Consider the following 18,225-nt stretch of genomic DNA (forward strand, 5'->3'; position numbering starts at 1 on the left):
CCACAAGTAAAACATATTTATATATATTCCTTAAAAAAATAATAATATCACATGTCTTCAAAAATTGGGGCGAGCGAGCGAACGATTTGAAATTTTTAATATAATAAAAAATAATTTTGCAAATTTTTGAAGCGAAGTTTAAAAAGTTAAGGCGAGCGATTACTTTTGTTTAAAAGAATACTTTTGCTATCAGACATTCGGCTACATGTAGTCCCTTTATAATATTTGACATTAATAAACATCAATAAAATGTAATCTCTTTACAAAGTGTGCATGAATTATTTAGATTCGTGTGGAATAACAGTTGTCCCCAAGTTACAACCAGACAAATGGTGACACGCAATCATTTAGCTGTTCTGTCCGAAAAAAAAACAGTCTATTAAAAAATAATTAATATGAGCATGCAGTATCCAGTATGACCATTGAAGTATATTGATATATAATACATTATTGCTTCCAATTCCAAGCACTTTTTTTGCAATGTCAATGTATGATCGATTAGTGTTACTGTTATTTAAAGATTTCGTCGGAATGAATTCCGTTTAAAATTCAATTCTTTAATTAACACCGAATTTTGTTAATATCCACTGAAAGCAAATTAATAATTCGTACAACCCTCAAAAATATCAATAGCAGTTTGCATTAAAAAAAAAAAAAAAAAAAATAACCTAACAATTTCAAAAAACTTTTTACACCCATGGTTAGACTATGTACATCAAAGTCGCATATTGACATGTCGTAAATTATAAAATCTAAGCGTCATGCTGAGTGATATCTTGAGGCCTGGCCACTGGATTTGGTGTTATGAATAATTGAAATATAAGACTTTAACATGTTTAATCAGTTGTGTTATTCGATCATTCACAAGAATTTAGAGAATTTACGATATGGTTTTGTGGAAAATTGAAAGAACCCACTTGGTAAAAAAATGAAAACTCTGAAACTCTGAAGATAGCATTAAATATACGACGTTATATATACGAGGAATCGTCGAAACTTACACATGTAGAGGTATGTAAACACACGTAGCTTTAGAATATATACATGTAGTCAAACAAATGTGAAGAAACAATTTAAATAGATGGGTAAATTATTTAATGACGAAAGGAGTCAAGCTCCGAAGGGTCAATGATGCCGTTTTCCATATTAAATATTACATAATCGTTATTAAAATGATTACGACATTTGTGTTTTTGTCTTATTATGACACGAGAACTTATTTATCAATCTAATGATTTTGAAAAGAGAAGGAAAAGTTTAAAGAAAAAATTATTGGAGTAAGCAAAATCACTAGCTTAGAATCTCAGACCTGGAACTTACGATAGATAAAAATAACAGTCCAGAATGTTTTACTAATATAAATAGTAAAGTCATATTTTCATTTTTCCGTGAATTTCGTTTGATTACCATGACAACATTGCACTGATCGCTGAAACTGTTTAATAGTTAATACTAGTACATGTTTTAATTAATGAGGGGGGATAGGAGGGGTCCTGATCCCAAAATACCGGCCTTAAAAACACGAAATCCCGAGGTCCCGAATTTAAACAAAGTAAATCCCGACATCCCAAAATACAAAAAAATAAAAAAATCCGGATCCCGAAAGGGTCAATCCCGAAGTCCCGAGCTTAAAAAGAATGTAGGACAGAAAGTCACAAGACAAAAAGTCACAGATTTATAGTCACGGACAAAAAGTCACAAATATTTTTTTTAGATTATTTTCTTTGAATTAAAATTGCTTATCTAAAAAAAAATATGTATTTTTCTTGAACTATTGTCAAATAAACCAACTTTGTAGACAAAATTTATGGCAAAAATTATTAAAGATAATCAAATAATTTCTAAGAAAACAAAATGTCAAAGTGGCTTGGCACTTTAATGGCTTCATGGTGCCAAGAAATATACCCTTTGCGTGCTAAAAATTTAATAAATCTGCATTTTACAAGTATAATGACAATTTTGCTTAACTTCAATATGAATATATGTAACAAAAAGTAAATATTTCAAGATATATCTCTTATATATTAAAACAATTGTCAACAAACTATTTGTGAATTTTTGTCTTGTGACTTTTTGTCCTATCAAATTTGTGACTTAATGTCCTGTGACTTTTTGTCCTGTGACTTAATGTCCTGTGACTTTTTGTCCTGTGACTTTCTGTCAATTTACCCTTAAAACATCCTATCCCGGAGTCCTGATAAAGGTCCTACCCCCCCCCCCCCCCCCCCCCGTCATCAATTTAACTTTTAGTATCTTAATACTGTTTTAGTGACTAAGAGTGTAACAAAAGGCACTTAGAATGATTAACAGCCCTTAAAAGACATTTCAGTTGCTTACGGATCAACTTAAGCATTTACGAGCGTAACACGATTCTTTCTTATCACATATAATAAAGAAGATGTGGTATGATTGGCAATGAGACAACAGCCACAAAAAGACCAATATGACACAAACATTAACAACTGTAGGTCACTGAAAGGCCTTTAACAATGAGCAAAGCCCATACCGCATAGTCAGCTATAAAAGCCCCCGATAAGACAATGTAAAACAATCCAAACGAGAAAACTAACGGCCTTATTTATGTAAAAAAATGAACGACAAACAAATATGTAACACATAAACAAACGACAACCACTGAATTACACGTTTGTATAGAAAATACTCATAGTAAGTATTAAGTCCATATCGTATATTTACAAAATCGAGAAGATTAAATACGGTTGATATTTTTAATCATTTGACAAACTTATAAGTAATGATAATGATCATATAAAAGAAAAGCTTACCTAGGCAGCATTGATTAGGAAGATATTTTTACTACGTAAAATTTACTTGTATAGTTATTCTATTAGTTGTGGCAGGGGTTCCAGCAGCCGTATGGTCTTTTTAATGGTTTGTTTTTAGATATAAAACAAAATCAATAAACAAATTTTCTTTTCGAGAGTTTTTTAAATTATGGCTACTATATTTACTTGTTTACATTGAATTTTTGTTATAACCTCCTTGTGCATATATATTATAATTACATATTATGATTTTTTTTTCTTATATCCCAAATAAGACTGTATTTAAATTAAATTTGAACTTTTGATTAATATATCAATTAATTTTTTATTCCCAAACAGCAAATACTTTTGGGCATGTTTATAAACTGGAAACAGATGTCGTTATTCATGTGGCGATTCACAAATGACCACGGGGGATTTCGTGTTAATTTACATTGGTATGTAGATAAGACTAGCTTCAGTTAACAACAGGAGAAGGCATCGCAGATACCCCACACAGGAGTTAGCACGTACTAGAAAAACTAAGTCGAAACCTTTAATTTTCCTAAAGAAATCAGGGGGATGCGAATGTGCCAGCGTTTCGTTGGAGTTCCTGTCAATATAATACTTCCATTCTTTGATTTAGTAATTAATAGAATTATTAAAAATGCCCAAAAAATGTCGTGTCTATGTATAAGAATTTTTCTTACTTATTCTTCTAAATCAATGATCCTGGTTAAATTAAGAAAGAATGTAACGGCTCAGTGCATTAGACCATGAAAACAGAGTTTTAAACAAGAGGAAATACCCTAACCCTCAAGTACTGCCGCCCCCTCGCGCATGTCTTTGTGTATGTCTTTAGAGCTGCTGGATCTTTACCTTTTCCAGTTTATACTCTTTAGATAAATTCTCTCAAAAATAAGTTTATTTTGTCTTATTTCTTATGCAGAAAAAATACTGCAATCTGATTGGTTGACTACCCCGGTGTAAATAACACCCCACCCTGGTTCACCCGGGGATAAATAAAATTTTGCCAATTTTAAAAATAAAATGAGATTTTGCCAAACAAATTTGAAATAAAAAAATTTGCCAAAATAATGAAGAAAAAAAAAGAAAATAAAGAAAATTAATGATAATAAGAAAATGCTAAAAAAAAAAAAAAAAAAAAAATCTTTTTTGTAAACTCAAAAGAACACAAAAAATTTCTGAATTTTTCCAAAAATAAAGTAAACAAGTATTTGACAATGTGCAGCAGCATGGACATTGAAAAAATATTACGCTGGAAACTTTTCATTACCATTTTTACAATTTTACATCCTGATTTCAAAATGAGTAAAGGAATTGTTCATACGAAATAAATTCGTTTTCTTGGTGTAATCAGGGGTGTACGGAATTTTGTACACCCCTGATTACACAAAGATAACTAATAATATACATACATGTATATAAGAAATTGTATATTTATCAGTGTGTTTTAAAATGATCGCTGATTCCTCTTCATATTGATACTAATCACTAAAACTCTGGTTTTCTGAGTACATATATTTCCCTCTGGACTTGGCAATACTTGTCAACCCTGTTCAATATATTGTTACATAAGATAGTCAGTTAATTTGGACACACATCTATTTGTTGAGAACATTATTTTTTTAGCCAGATCTCTCCGCCACAGTTGTTCTCTTCTAAGGTTTATGATGACTGATGAGTAAAATTATAACTAACTGGCATGATGAGCCAGATATTTGATATGCTTTTTCACAAGGTAACAGAAGTTAGACGATATGAATAGCATGCCTGGACATCATGTTTGCTCTTATTACGCAATGCCTTCTGCTCGAATTGGCGGAAAGGCAGCAAATGCCAATTTTCGTGTTTTAAGTTTTACATGGACAAGGATCAAACCATAACCTGCTGCTTCAATTTCCTTTTTATACCCCCGCTTTAAAAAAGGGGGGATATACTGTTTTACCTCTGTCTGTCCGTCAGTCCGTCCGTCAGTCCTTCAGTCTGTCAGTCAGTCCGTCCCATGAAACTTTCGTCACATTTTTCTCAGGAACTACAATACAAGGATTTCTGATATTTGGTTTCAGGGTTTATCTAAGTCAGCTATACCGTGTGATGCGTTTTCAGATTGATCACTTGACAACTTCCTGTTTACCGAACACTTGTATGATTTTACACATGATAGCCAAGTTGAAAATTTTCGTCACATTTTTCTCAGGAACTACAATACAAGGATTTCTGAAATTTGGTTTCAGGGTTTATCTAAGTCAGCTATACCGTGTGATGCGTTTTCAGATTGATCACTTAACAACTTCCTGTTTACCGAACACTTGTATGATTTTTTTCAGTACAGAAAATTATGTGTCGATTTTTAATTCAACTTTCCGCAAAAATAATTTGCACCCTATGATCGTTTACACGGAATTTAGATACTTTCCGACAAATTTTGATTTTCATTATCACATGTGCATACATTGCAAATGAAAGCTTTTTAAGATAGTATATCTCATTTTGTTTTATATTTAATACTTCTTGATAAATTTTATTTCAAAGTCCTGTATCGTTTCTTTTGTTGACTAGTATATATGCAATAGGTCAACTAGACATGTATTGACATGTTCGACTGGCAGGGTTCATCTGACATTGACCTCATTTTCAAAATTCATTTTAGGTTGGTCTTTAGATTTGCAATAGGTCGATCGACTATATTTAAAGCATATTTGGTGTATGGAATGATTGTAAGGCGTACATGTATTTCCAGTTTGGATTATTCGACATTAGCCTGAGTTTCTTTGATCATGTTAAGTTTATGTGATAGTTGCAGTGAAACTTTATAGTAAGGACTATATCGACCTGATATCGAGATATTTCAGTGTAGGCACTCTTTTTCATGGATGATTGTTTTAAATTGTCCATCTATTGTATCCTTCATCTGTCAACACTGAGTCTTGTGGATCTAAGTTTGGTTATGGTATGTGTGTTTGACTCCCCATCTTTATTGACTAGGACTGTTAGTTTTCCTGTCAGCATTTTGTGGTCCTCTCGGTACACCATTTCCCCCTCCAATGTTAAAACAGCTGCCCTGGTATTTGCAAAATGTAATAGTGATAAAAGTAGTGTTAGACACCAATAATTGATCAAACAACAATTCTTGATAAATCATATGTAACGACCAAAATACATAGACCTATAGAATGTACCGCGAGATATACTAATCTGTTCATTTCTATTTTCCAAAAAAAATGAATAAAATGAATCATTTTTTTCTTCAGAAACCAAGATAAGCTGAAGTTGAAGTCGGAGATGATAATCATTATAGTTCAGGTATTTCACATCCAATATTTTTTGGTAATACTTTTTGTAAAGCACAAAAATGTCAGTATTCTACTCTGAAACTCACAAAAACTTTAAATAGACTTATTAATCTTCTTTTTTATATTATTAAGAAGGGATATAGTTACGATACTGTTGTCAGGTCATTAAAGATTGCATATTTTGGCGTCATTATTGATTCACGTATAGGGTCTTTGCATCGAAACTAAACACATATTTAAAAAAAAACAGTTGCTGGTTTGACATGTGTGTTGTTTTTCTTATATATGGTATGATTATATGATACTAAACCCCTCACGGGAAGGATTTTGCCTGATATTCATATGATGAAGACATAATCTTTTAATCAGTTTAATTGAGGTCTGGAGCTGGCATGTCAGTTAACTGCTAGTATAGTCGGATGCTATTTATGTATTATAGTCATTTTGTTTTTTTTGCTTTGGTTGCATCTTCTGACTTCAGACTCGAACTCCTCTTGAACTGAATTTTAATGTGGGTATTGTTATGGGTTTACTTTTCTGCATTGGCTATATGTATAGGGGGGGGATCGAGATCTCATATACATGTTTAATCCCGCAGCATTCATGCGCCTGTCCCAAGGCAGGAGCCTCTGGGTTTTATACGTCTAGTATTATTTTTATACGACCGCAAAAATTTGGTCGTATATTGGTATCACGTTAGAGTCGTCGTCTGCGTCGTCGTCGTCCGAAGACATTTGGTTTTCGCACTCTAACTTTAGTAAACGTAAATAGAAATCTATGAAATTTAAACACAAGGTTTAAAACGATAAAAGGAAGGGTGAGATTGATTGAGGGAGTTTTGGTCTCAACAGTTTAGGAATTAGAGGGTCAAAAAGGGCCCAAATAAGCATTTTCTTGGTTTTCGCACTATGACTTTATTATAAGTAAATAGAAATCTATGAAATTTTGACACAAGATTAATGACCACAAAAGGAAGGTTGGGATTGATTTTTAGGAGTTTTGGTCCTGAAAGTTTATGAATTAGGGGCCAAAAAAGGCCCAAATATGTATCATTTTTGGTTTTCGCACAATAACTTTAGTATAAGTAAATACAAATCAATGAGATTTAAACACAAGGTTTGTTAACACAGGTTGGGATTGATTTTGGGAGTTGAGGTCGGAACAGTTTAGTAATTAGGGGCCAAAAAGGGCACAAAATAAGCATTTTTCTTGGTTTTCGCACAATAACTTTAGAGTAAGTAAATAGAAATCTATGAAATTTAAACACAAGGTTTATGACCATAAAAGGAAAGTTGGGTTGATTTGGGGAGTTTTGGTCCCAACAGTTTAGGAACAAGGGGCCCAAAGGGTTCAAAATTAAAATTTGTTTAATTTCATCAAAACATGATTAATTGGGGTTCTCTAATATGCCGAATCTAACTATGTATGTAATTCTGAATTTTTCGTCCCTTTTTCAAATTGGTCTACATTTAGGTCCAAAATGTCCATAAATAAACTAAGTTTGATTTTAACAAAAAATGATTTTTTTGGGGTTCTTTGAAATGCTGAATCTAAACATGGACATGTATTTATAATTATAAACTTTGTTTAATTAAAAAAAAAATTGAATACTTGAGGTTCTTTGATATGCTGAATCTTAACATGTTCATGTACTTAGATTTTTGATTATTGATTATTTGGTTTTCAAGTTGATCCAAATCGGGGTCCAAAATTAAACTTTGCTTGATTTAAAAAAAAAATGAATACCTGAGATTCTTTGATATGCTGAATCTAAACATGTACTTAGATTTTTTATTTTAGGCCCAGTTTCCAAGTTGATCCAAATCATGGTCCAAAATTAAACTTTGTTTGATTTCAACAAAAATTGAATCCTTGGGGATCTTTGATACACTGAATCTAGACATGCATTTAGATTTTCGATTATGGGTCCAGTTTCAAAGTTGGTCCAAATTGGGGTTTAAAATTAAATTTTGTTTGATTTCAACAAAAATTGTATGTATGGAGCTCTTTGATATATGCTTAATCTAACCATGTTTTTAGATTTTTTATGCTTAGGCCCGGTTATCAAATTGGTCCACATTGAAGTCTAAATGTTCCACAATTGAACTTTATTTGATTTCATCAAAAATTGAATTCTTGGGGTTTTTGATATACTGAATCTAACGGATGTATTTAGATTTTGGATATTGGACCAAAATAGGTAATGTCCAATTTAGAATCTAAAGTTTTTAAGTTTAAGTTCGTATACCACATTCATTATGTGTTAGAAACCTGTGCTGTGTCAACTATTTAATCACAATCCAAATTCGGAGATGTATCAATCTTGAATGTTGTGTCCATACTTGTCCCAGTGTTCAGGGTTCGAACTCTGTGGTCGTATTAAGAATGCGGTTAATTTTAGTTTCTTGTGTATAATTTGAAGTTTAGTATGGCGTACATTGTCACTGAACTAGTGTATTTGTTTAGGGGCCAGCTGAAGGACGCCTCCGGGTGCGTGAATTTTTCGCTGCATTGACGACCTCTTGTTGACCTTCTGCTGTTGTCTGCTCTATGATCGGGTTGTTGTTTCTTTGCCACATTCCCCATTTTCAATCTCAATTGTATGTATATTTCTTTTCCAGGTGGCAGTGGCAGTTTAGAATACAATAACTTGACCGTTTATTTGGAAACAATAAGTAAAAAGACCATGACATTAGCTATAGCAAAACTTGGCAAGCTGACCAACCAACTGTGCAACAAGAAAATGTTAGATTCATCTCTTCAGCTGAATAAGAATGATGTTCTTGAAATATTTAAAATTATTTGATATCCAAATTTAAAGGACATGTGAAAATGATAAAATAGTATTATCCGATGAGATTGTCAATTGTTAATTCATTACAAATTATTTAGATAAAAGAAAAAAATATAAATTGGACACCCTGAATAACTTTTATATTGTGTTGTTTGAATAATTACAAGACAGACTGTCAACGTGTAAATGTAGTGTACAAACGAAATATGATCAGCTGGATGATTCATAACCCGCATCAACGAAATAGGAGGGTGAGGCACTAAACTGAAGGAGTAATACTCTGCAATCGCATAATAGGAGGGTCTATCAATACGCTTGGGGAGATTCGTAGACTGTAGCATTGATAGAGGATAGGAGAATAAAAAATGAAGTGAACAAGTTGAGTTTATTAACTATTATTGCATTAAATTTTATAATGATGAATTACATTTTCTAATTTGTTGAAAGGAATTTCTTCCAAGAAGGAACATTAAATGAAGTGAACTTTCTGTGTTTAACAAATGGGGAAAAAATTATAAATATATTACAAGTTTCTATATTTGTTTGAAAGATTTGATATTACTTGGAAGAAATTTCTTCCAACTTCATAGAGGACGACAATTATCACAAGTTAAGTTTATTAGCTAAACTTGCCTACTTTATTAGAAATGATTTTCCTAATTAGTTGGAAGAAATTTCTTCCAAGAAGGAACATTAAATGAAGTGAACTATCTGTGTTAAAAAAATTGAAATTAATATGTAAATGTATCAAATGTTTCTATATTTAATGGGAGAAATTTTGAATGGTTTGATATTACTTGGAAGAAATTTCTTCCAACTTGAGAGAGGATGAAAACGAAATGAACAAGTTGAGTTTATAAACTGAAATTGCCAACTTTATTAGAAATGAATTTTCTAATTAGTTGGAAGAAATTTCTTCCAAGAAGGAACATTAAATGAAGTGAACTATCTGTGTTAAAACATTGAAATAAATATGTTTAAATGTATCAAATGTTTCTATATTTGATGGGAGAAATTTTGAATGGTTTGTTATTACTTGGAAGAAATTTCTTCCAAATTGAGCGAGGATGCATATGAAGAGAACAAGTTGACTTTACTAACTAAAATTGTATACTTTATTGGAATAAAATACGTTTTCTAATTTGTTGGAAGAAATTTCTTCCAAGGAATCGGGAAAGTTTTATGAACAAAATGTAGAGAACGATTATTGCTTTCCATTTTATTCATTTATAGGTTACTGTTCTTCATTTCATTGTGATTTGAATATTTTGTAAAATATAAATAGTAATTTAATATATATATATCCAATAAAATTGTCATATTAATGATGCTTTTTTCTCCATGTGTTTCCTTTGTCAGAGAAGAAATTTCTTCTAACACTGTTTGTTTGCAAAACATACCCATCAAAAGCAGAATATTAGCATATGAAATTGCAGAATTAGGTATTTTCACCAAAACAGCAAATATCGACCTCTAAAAAGGACATTCCTGGATTTTCCTTTTTTACTTTGGACTCTCTTATTTGTACTTTCATGAATGTTATATGAAAGATTTTAATTTCTAAAGGTAAATCAGGTATAAATTTATTCCCACACATAGATTAGCATTAAAGTCAATGGGAGATTTTTTTTACTGAATTTACCCCTACAAGTAAGCAAAAACTAAACGAAGAGACAAATGACCAAACAGAAAAGAAAGAAAAAATCTCCGCCACGGCTTTCTGGATAAATCTTTTTTCATATCAACAATAGTCAGACAACTTTATTGAAACTCCACCACTTGCACGTGGACAGAAGTGAATATTTCCACATTGAGATTCTCCTAAAACAATACAACAAACAAAACACAGCGAATTTCATACCGTTCAGTTTTGAGTTGTTGGTTTGATTGATGTATACACTGCATCTCCTATGATTCATATGACTGTTTCATGCGTCAACAACGTTGTTGCTCATTTACTAAACAGTGAAGGTTATTTCGCCTTTTATAGCTGATGTTTATCATTTGAAAATCTATTTCAAGGTATCCCCCTTTTCTTCATAAAATAATATCAACCAAAACAATGCAAAAAGCAAAAAACACCAAAAAATTGTTTTCAAAACATTACTCGTAACAAAACAAGCTTCGTCTTTCAGAGGTAAGCATACGATGTAATGGGTTTGAAACCATTATATACTACCCATTTTGTAAAGTTTCCTCAGAGAAGGTATTGGCAAAATTCTGGTTGGTTATATACGTATAGTATACGTTTGCGGCTTGTGGCGTTTTTCTTGTTTTTTGAAATTGTGCTATGTATAGATTAAAATCTAATAATCTCTAAAAATCTAAAACACCGACTCAATCATAGAATGAGTCTTTGTCAGGGCTTTTTCGTATTAATAAACAAAAATTTTGCAAAAATTCGATATAGTACACCCTTTCAATTGAATAATCTATACATTTAAGTTTGCACTGCATGCTATGATTTCAAACCACAGTCTACATCTGTTGGAAACGTTGCCCTGAACGGGACGGAATGAAACCCGTTCGTTCATGAGGCGAAAGACTTTAATCTTAGATACTAGTAGTCTTTCTTCTGTCCTCTTCAGGTTGAATGACAAAAGGGGGGTGTTAGTAATAACATTTAAAAAAAAAGAGCTTTATAATCATCCCATTTACATTTTATTAAACGTGTGTGGGTCCCACGTCAGGTACGTTGTCGTGAAAGGTTGTTTATCATATCTAAATGGCTATGCCCCACCACTTTTTGCTCATTGTAAAGGACCTCTCACCCCCACTATATTCACGCAGTTCTTAATTTTCCATGTGCACTAATTGCTGACAACAATATCCTATAAATCGGATAGACTAAGCACTGCGAGTGTTTCTTTGCATCAAGTGTAGTGGATTGATTTGATTGTTTTTGCTTAACGTCCAGTGGCAAATAGTCCATGCAAATTAAAGCCATTGTGTTAGAAATTCACCTCAAGTCTAGTTAAACATTAGCTTTTATTTGTATTTTTGTGAGAGATGAAGGAAAAAAAAAAACACGAATGATATAGAATTGCACACACGCACTTGCTTCAAATGTGTTTTCTTAAATAAAACCACTATGCAATCTTAAGCATTGATGACTATTTCGACTTAAGTTACAACAAAGTGGCATTTATTTGATAGCCAAATTATCTGATCCCGACTTGACTGTGATGAAAAAAAGCAACATATTACATGGTAGAGCACACTGGTTCCCGAAAAGTGGATCATAGTATAAGAACAGGTACTTCCGATTTAGGCAACAAGGCAAACACATCATACTTTCAAATATTTATTTCATTATTCACGTGAAACTTCCGTCATGGGTTCTACCGTCACCCTGTAACGTGGAGCCTTTCGATTTGTATCAATTCATTGCCCATTGTCTTTTAGTTTTGCACAAAGTAACAGCTACTCGTAGGAACTACATTTTGTCTAAAATGTGTACTACTAGTTTTCTGCAGACATATACAGTAAATTTAGTAAATAAACATACGTCATCAGGGACCGCCCATTTAGGGGAGAGCTTTCTGTATAACACTGAAGTTATATGCTCTTCTGATTGGCAGATAATGTTTGTAATAAATATTTTTTGGTAGATGGATCAAAACTAGAGTTGAAAAAAAAATTAAAAAATATATGCTGAATGGACTAACTTTTTTCCCTTCAGGGTTGAAAAGTAATGGGGGTCAGTATAGGAATTCAGTGCGAATCTACATAGCTTGTAAACAAGGCCATGTGAATCCCCAAAAATGCCGCATGACCCTATGTTTTTATTGTTGCAAAAGATAGGGCTACATTTGTACTTTCATGAATGATATATGAAAGATTTTAATTTCTAAAGGTAAATCAGGTATAAATTTATTCCCACACATAGATTAGCATTAAAGTCAATGGGAGATTTTTTTTACTGAATTTACCCCTACAAGTAAGCAAAAACTAAACGAAGAGACAAATGACCAAACAGAAAAGAAAGAAAAAATCTCCGCCACGGCTTTCTGGATAAATCTTTTTTCATATCAACAATAGTCAGACAACTTTATTGAAACTCCACCACTTGCACGTGGACAGAAGTGAATATTTCCACATTGAGATTCTCCTAAAACAATACAACAAACAAAACACAGCGAATTTCATACCGTTCAGTTTTGAGTTGTTGGTTTGATTGATGTATACACTGCATCTCCTATGATTCATATGACTGTTTCATGCGTCAACAACGTTGTTGCTCATTTACTAAACAGTGAAGGTTATTTCGCCTTTTATAGCTGATGTTTATCATTTGAAAATCTATTTCAAGGTATCCCCCTTTTCTTCATAAAATAATATCAACCAAAACAATGCAAAAAGCAAAAAACACCAAAAAATTGTTTTCAAAACATTACTCGTAACAAAACAAGCTTCGTCTTTCAGAGGTAAGCATACGATGTAATGGGTTTGAAACCATTATATACTACCCATTTTGTAAAGTTTCCTCAGAGAAGGTATTGGCAAAATTCTGGTTGGTTATATACGTATAGTATACGTTTGCGGCTTGTGGCGTTTTTCTTGTTTTTTGAAATTGTGCTATGTATAGATTAAAATCTAATAATCTCTAAAAATCTAAAACACCGACTCAATCATAGAATGAGTCTTTGTCAGGGCTTTTTCGTATTAATAAACAAAAATTTTGCAAAAATTCGATATAGTACACCCTTTCAATTGAATAATCTATACATTTAAGTTTGCACTGCATGCTATGATTTCAAACCACAGTCTACATCTGTTGGGAACGTTGCCCTGAACGGGACGGAATGAAACCCGTTCGTTCATGAGGCGAAAGACTTTAATCTTAGATACTAGTAGTCTTTCTTCTGTCCTCTTCAGGTTGAATGACAAAAGGGGGGTGTTAGTAATAACATTTAAAAAAAAAGAGCTTTATAATCATCCCATTTACATTTTATTAAACGTGTGTGGGTCCCACGTCAGGTACGTTGTCGTGAAAGGTTGTTTATCATATCTAAATGGCTATGCCCCACCACTTTTTGCTCATTGTAAAGGACCTCTCACCCCCACTATATTCACGCAGTTCTTAATTTTCCATGTGCACTAATTGCTGACAACAATATCCTATAAATCGGATAGACTAAGCACTGCGAGTGTTTCTTTGCATCAAGTGTAGTGGATTGATTTGATTGTTTTTGCTTAACGTCCAGTGGCAAATAGTCCATGCAAATTAAAGCCATTGTGTTAGAAATTCACCTCAAGTCTAGTTAAACATTAGCTTTTATTTGTATTTTTGTGAGAGATGAAGGAAAAAAAAAAACACGAATGATATAGAATTGCACACACGCACTTGCTTCAAATGTGTTTTCTTAAATAAAACCACTATGCAATCTTAAGCATTGATGACTATTTCGACTTAAGTTACAACAAAGTGGCATTTATTTGATAGCCAAATTATCTGATCCCGACTTGACTGTGATGAAAAAAAGCAACATATTACATGGTAGAGCACACTGGTTCCCGAAAAGTGGATCATAGTATAAGAACAGGTACTTCCGATTTAGGCAACAAGGCAAACACATCATACTTTCAAATATTTATTTCATTATTCACGTGAAACTTCCGTCATGGGTTCTACCGTCACCCTGTAACATGGAGCCTTTCGATTTGTATCAATTCATTGCCCATTGTCTTTTAGTTTTGCACAAAGTAACAGCTACTCGTAGGAACTACATTTTGTCTAAAATGTGTACTACTAGTTTTCTGCAGACATATACAGTAAATTTAGTAAATAAACATACGTCATCAGGGACCGCCCATTTAGGGGAGAGCTTTCTGTATAACACTGAAGTTATATGCTCTTCTGATTGGCAGATAATGTTTGTAATAAATATTTTTTGGTAGATGGATCAAAACTAGAGTTGAAAAAAAAATTAAAAAATATATGCTGAATGGACTAACTTTTTTCCCTTCAGGGTTGAAAAGTAATGGGGGTCAGTATAGGAATTCAGTGCGAATCTACATTGCTTGTAAACAAGGCCATGTGAATCCCCAAAAATGCCGCATGACCCTATGTTTTTATTGTTGCAAAAGATAGGGCTACATTTGTACTTTCATGAATGTTATATGAAAGATTTTAATTTCTAAAGGTAAATCAGGTATAAATTTATTCCCACACATAGATTAGCATTAAAGTCAATGGGAGATTTTTTTTACTGAATTTACCCCTACAAGTAAGCAAAAACTAAACGAAGAGACAAATGACCAAACAGAAAAGAAAGAAAAAATCTCCGCCACGGCTTTCTGGATAAATCTTTTTTCATATCAACAATAGTCAGACAACTTTATTGAAACTCCACCACTTGCACGTGGACAGAAGTGAATATTTCCACATTGAGATTCTCCTAAAACAATACAACAAACAAAACACAGCGAATTTCATACCGTTCAGTTTTGAGTTGTTGGTTTGATTGATGTATACACTGCATCTCCTATGATTCATATGACTGTTTCATGCGTCAACAACGTTGTTGCTCATTTACTAAACAGTGAAGGTTATTTCGCCTTTTATAGCTGATGTTTATCATTTGAAAATCTATTTCAAGGTATCCCCCTTTTCTTCATAAAATAATATCAACCAAAACAATGCAAAAAGCAAAAAACACCAAAAAATTGTTTTCAAAACATTACTCGTAACAAAACAAGCTTCGTCTTTCAGAGGTAAGCATACGATGTAATGGGTTTGAAACCATTATATACTACCCATTTTGTAAAGTTTCCTCAGAGAAGGTATTGGCAAAATTCTGGTTGGTTATATACGTATAGTATACGTTTGCGGCTTGTGGCGTTTTTCTTGTTTTTTGAAATTGTGCTATGTATAGATTAAAATCTAATAATCTCTAAAAATCTAAAACACCGACTCAATCATAGAATGAGTCTTTGTCAGGGCTTTTTCGTATTAATAAACAAAAATTTTGCAAAAATTCGATATAGTACACCCTTTCAATTGAATAATCTATACATTTAAGTTTGCACTGCATGCTATGATTTCAAACCACAGTCTACATCTGTTGGGAACGTTGCCCTGAACGGGACGGAATGAAACCCGTTCGTTCATGAGGCGAAAGACTTTAATCTTAGAAACTAGTAGTCTTTCTTCTGTCCTCTTCAGGTTGAATGACAAAAGGGGGGTGTTAGTAATAACATTTAAAAAAAAAGAGCTTTATAATCATCCCATTTACATTTTATTAAACGTGTGTGGGTCCCACGTCAGGTACGTTGTCGTGAAAGGTTGTTTATCATATCTAAATGGCTATGCCCCACCACTTTTTGCTCATTGTAAAGGACCTCTCACCCCCACTATATTCACGCAGTTCTTAATTTTCCATGTGCACTAATTGCTGACAACAATATCCTATAAATCGGATAGACTAAGCACTGCGAGTGTTTCTTTGCATCAAGTGTAGTGGATTGATTTGATTGTTTTTGCTTAACGTCCAGTGGCAAATAGTCCATGCAAATTAAAGCCATTGTGTTAGAAATTCACCTCAAGTCTAGTTAAACATTAGCTTTTATTTGTATTTTTGTGAGAGATGAAGGAAAAAAAAAAACACGAATGATATAGAATTGCACACACGCACTTGCTTCAAATGTGTTTTCTTAAATAAAACCACTATGCAATCTTAAGCATTGATGACTATTTCGACTTAAGTTACAACAAAGTGGCATTTATTTGATAGCCAAATTATCTGATCCCGACTTGACTGTGATGAAAAAAAGCAACATATTACATGGTAGAGCACACTGGTTCCCGAAAAGTGGATCATAGTATAAGAACAGGTACTTCCGATTTAGGCAACAAGGCAAACACATCATACTTTCAAATATTTATTTCATTATTCACGTGAAACTTCCGTCATGGGTTCTACCGTCACCCTGTAACGTGGAGCCTTTCGATTTGTATCAATTCATTGCCCATTGTCTTTTAGTTTTGCACAAAGTAACAGCTACTCGTAGGAACTACATTTTGTCTAAAATGTGTACTACTAGTTTTCTGCAGACATATACAGTAAATTTAGTAAATAAACATACGTCATCAGGGACCGCCCATTTAGGGGAGAGCTTTCTGTATAACACTGAAGTTATATGCTCTTCTGATTGGCAGATAATGTTTGTAATAAATATTTTTTGGTAGATGGATCAAAACTAGAGTTGAAAAAAAAATTAAAAAATATATGCTGAATGGACTAACTTTTTTCCCTTCAGGGTTGAAAAGTAATGGGGGTCAGTATAGGAATTCAGTGCGAATCTACATTGCTTGTAAACAAGGCCATGTGAATCCCCAAAAATGCCGCATGACCCTATGTTTTTATTGTTGCAAAAGATAGGGCTACATTTGTACTTTCATGAATGATATATGAAAGATTTTAATTTCTAAAGGTAAATCAGGTATAAATTTATTCCCACACATAGATTAGCATTAAAGTCAATGGGAGATTTTTTTTACTGAATTTACCCCTACAAGTAAGCAAAAACTAAACGAAGAGACAAATGACCAAACAGAAAAGAAAGAAAAAATCTCCGCCACGGCTTTCTGGATAAATCTTTTTTCATATCAACAATAGTCAGACAACTTTATTGAAACTCCACCACTTGCACGTGGACAGAAGTGAATATTTCCACATTGAGATTCTCCTAAAACAATACAACAAACAAAACACAGCGAATTTCATACCGTTCAGTTTTGAGTTGTTGGTTTGATTGATGTATACACTGCATCTCCTATGATTCATATGACTGTTTCATGCGTCAACAACGTTGTTGCTCATTTACTAAACAGTGAAGGTTATTTCGCCTTTTATAGCTGATGTTTATCATTTGAAAATCTATTTCAAGGTATCCCCCTTTTCTTCATAAAATAATATCAACCAAAACAATGCAAAAAGCAAAAAACACCAAAAAATTGTTTTCAAAACATTACTCGTAACAAAACAAGCTTCGTCTTTCAGAGGTAAGCATACGATGTAATGGGTTTGAAACCATTATATACTACCCATTTTGTAAAGTTTCCTCAGAGAAGGTATTGGCAAAATTCTGGTTGGTTATATACGTATAGTATACGTTTGCGGCTTGTGGCGTTTTTCTTGTTTTTTGAAATTGTGCTATGTATAGATTAAAATCTAATAATCTCTAAAAATCTAAAACACCGACTCAATCATAGAATGAGTCTTTGTCAGGGCTTTTTCGTATTAATAAACAAAAATTTTGCAAAAATTCGATATAGTACACCCTTTCAATTGAATAATCTATACATTTAAGTTTGCACTGCATGCTATGATTTCAAACCACAGTC

The 18,225-nt window shown here is 32.8% G+C and overlaps 1 long non-coding RNA gene across 1 annotated transcript; it reads left to right on the forward strand.

Annotated features, from left to right (window-relative positions):
• Positions 1-835: 835 nt before the first annotated feature.
• LOC134723562 (uncharacterized) lies at positions 836-10,164 on the forward strand. Its single transcript, XR_010108113.1, has 3 exons — positions 836-1,011; positions 6,041-6,092; positions 8,704-10,164. It is a non-coding gene; the product is annotated as an uncharacterized LOC134723562 (long non-coding RNA).
• Positions 10,165-18,225: the final 8,061 nt, after the last annotated feature.

The sequence above is a fragment of the Mytilus trossulus genome, chromosome 6 (genome assembly GCF_036588685.1).
Source record: "Mytilus trossulus isolate FHL-02 chromosome 6, PNRI_Mtr1.1.1.hap1, whole genome shotgun sequence".
Classification (NCBI taxonomy): Eukaryota; Metazoa; Mollusca; class Bivalvia; order Mytilida; family Mytilidae; genus Mytilus; species Mytilus trossulus.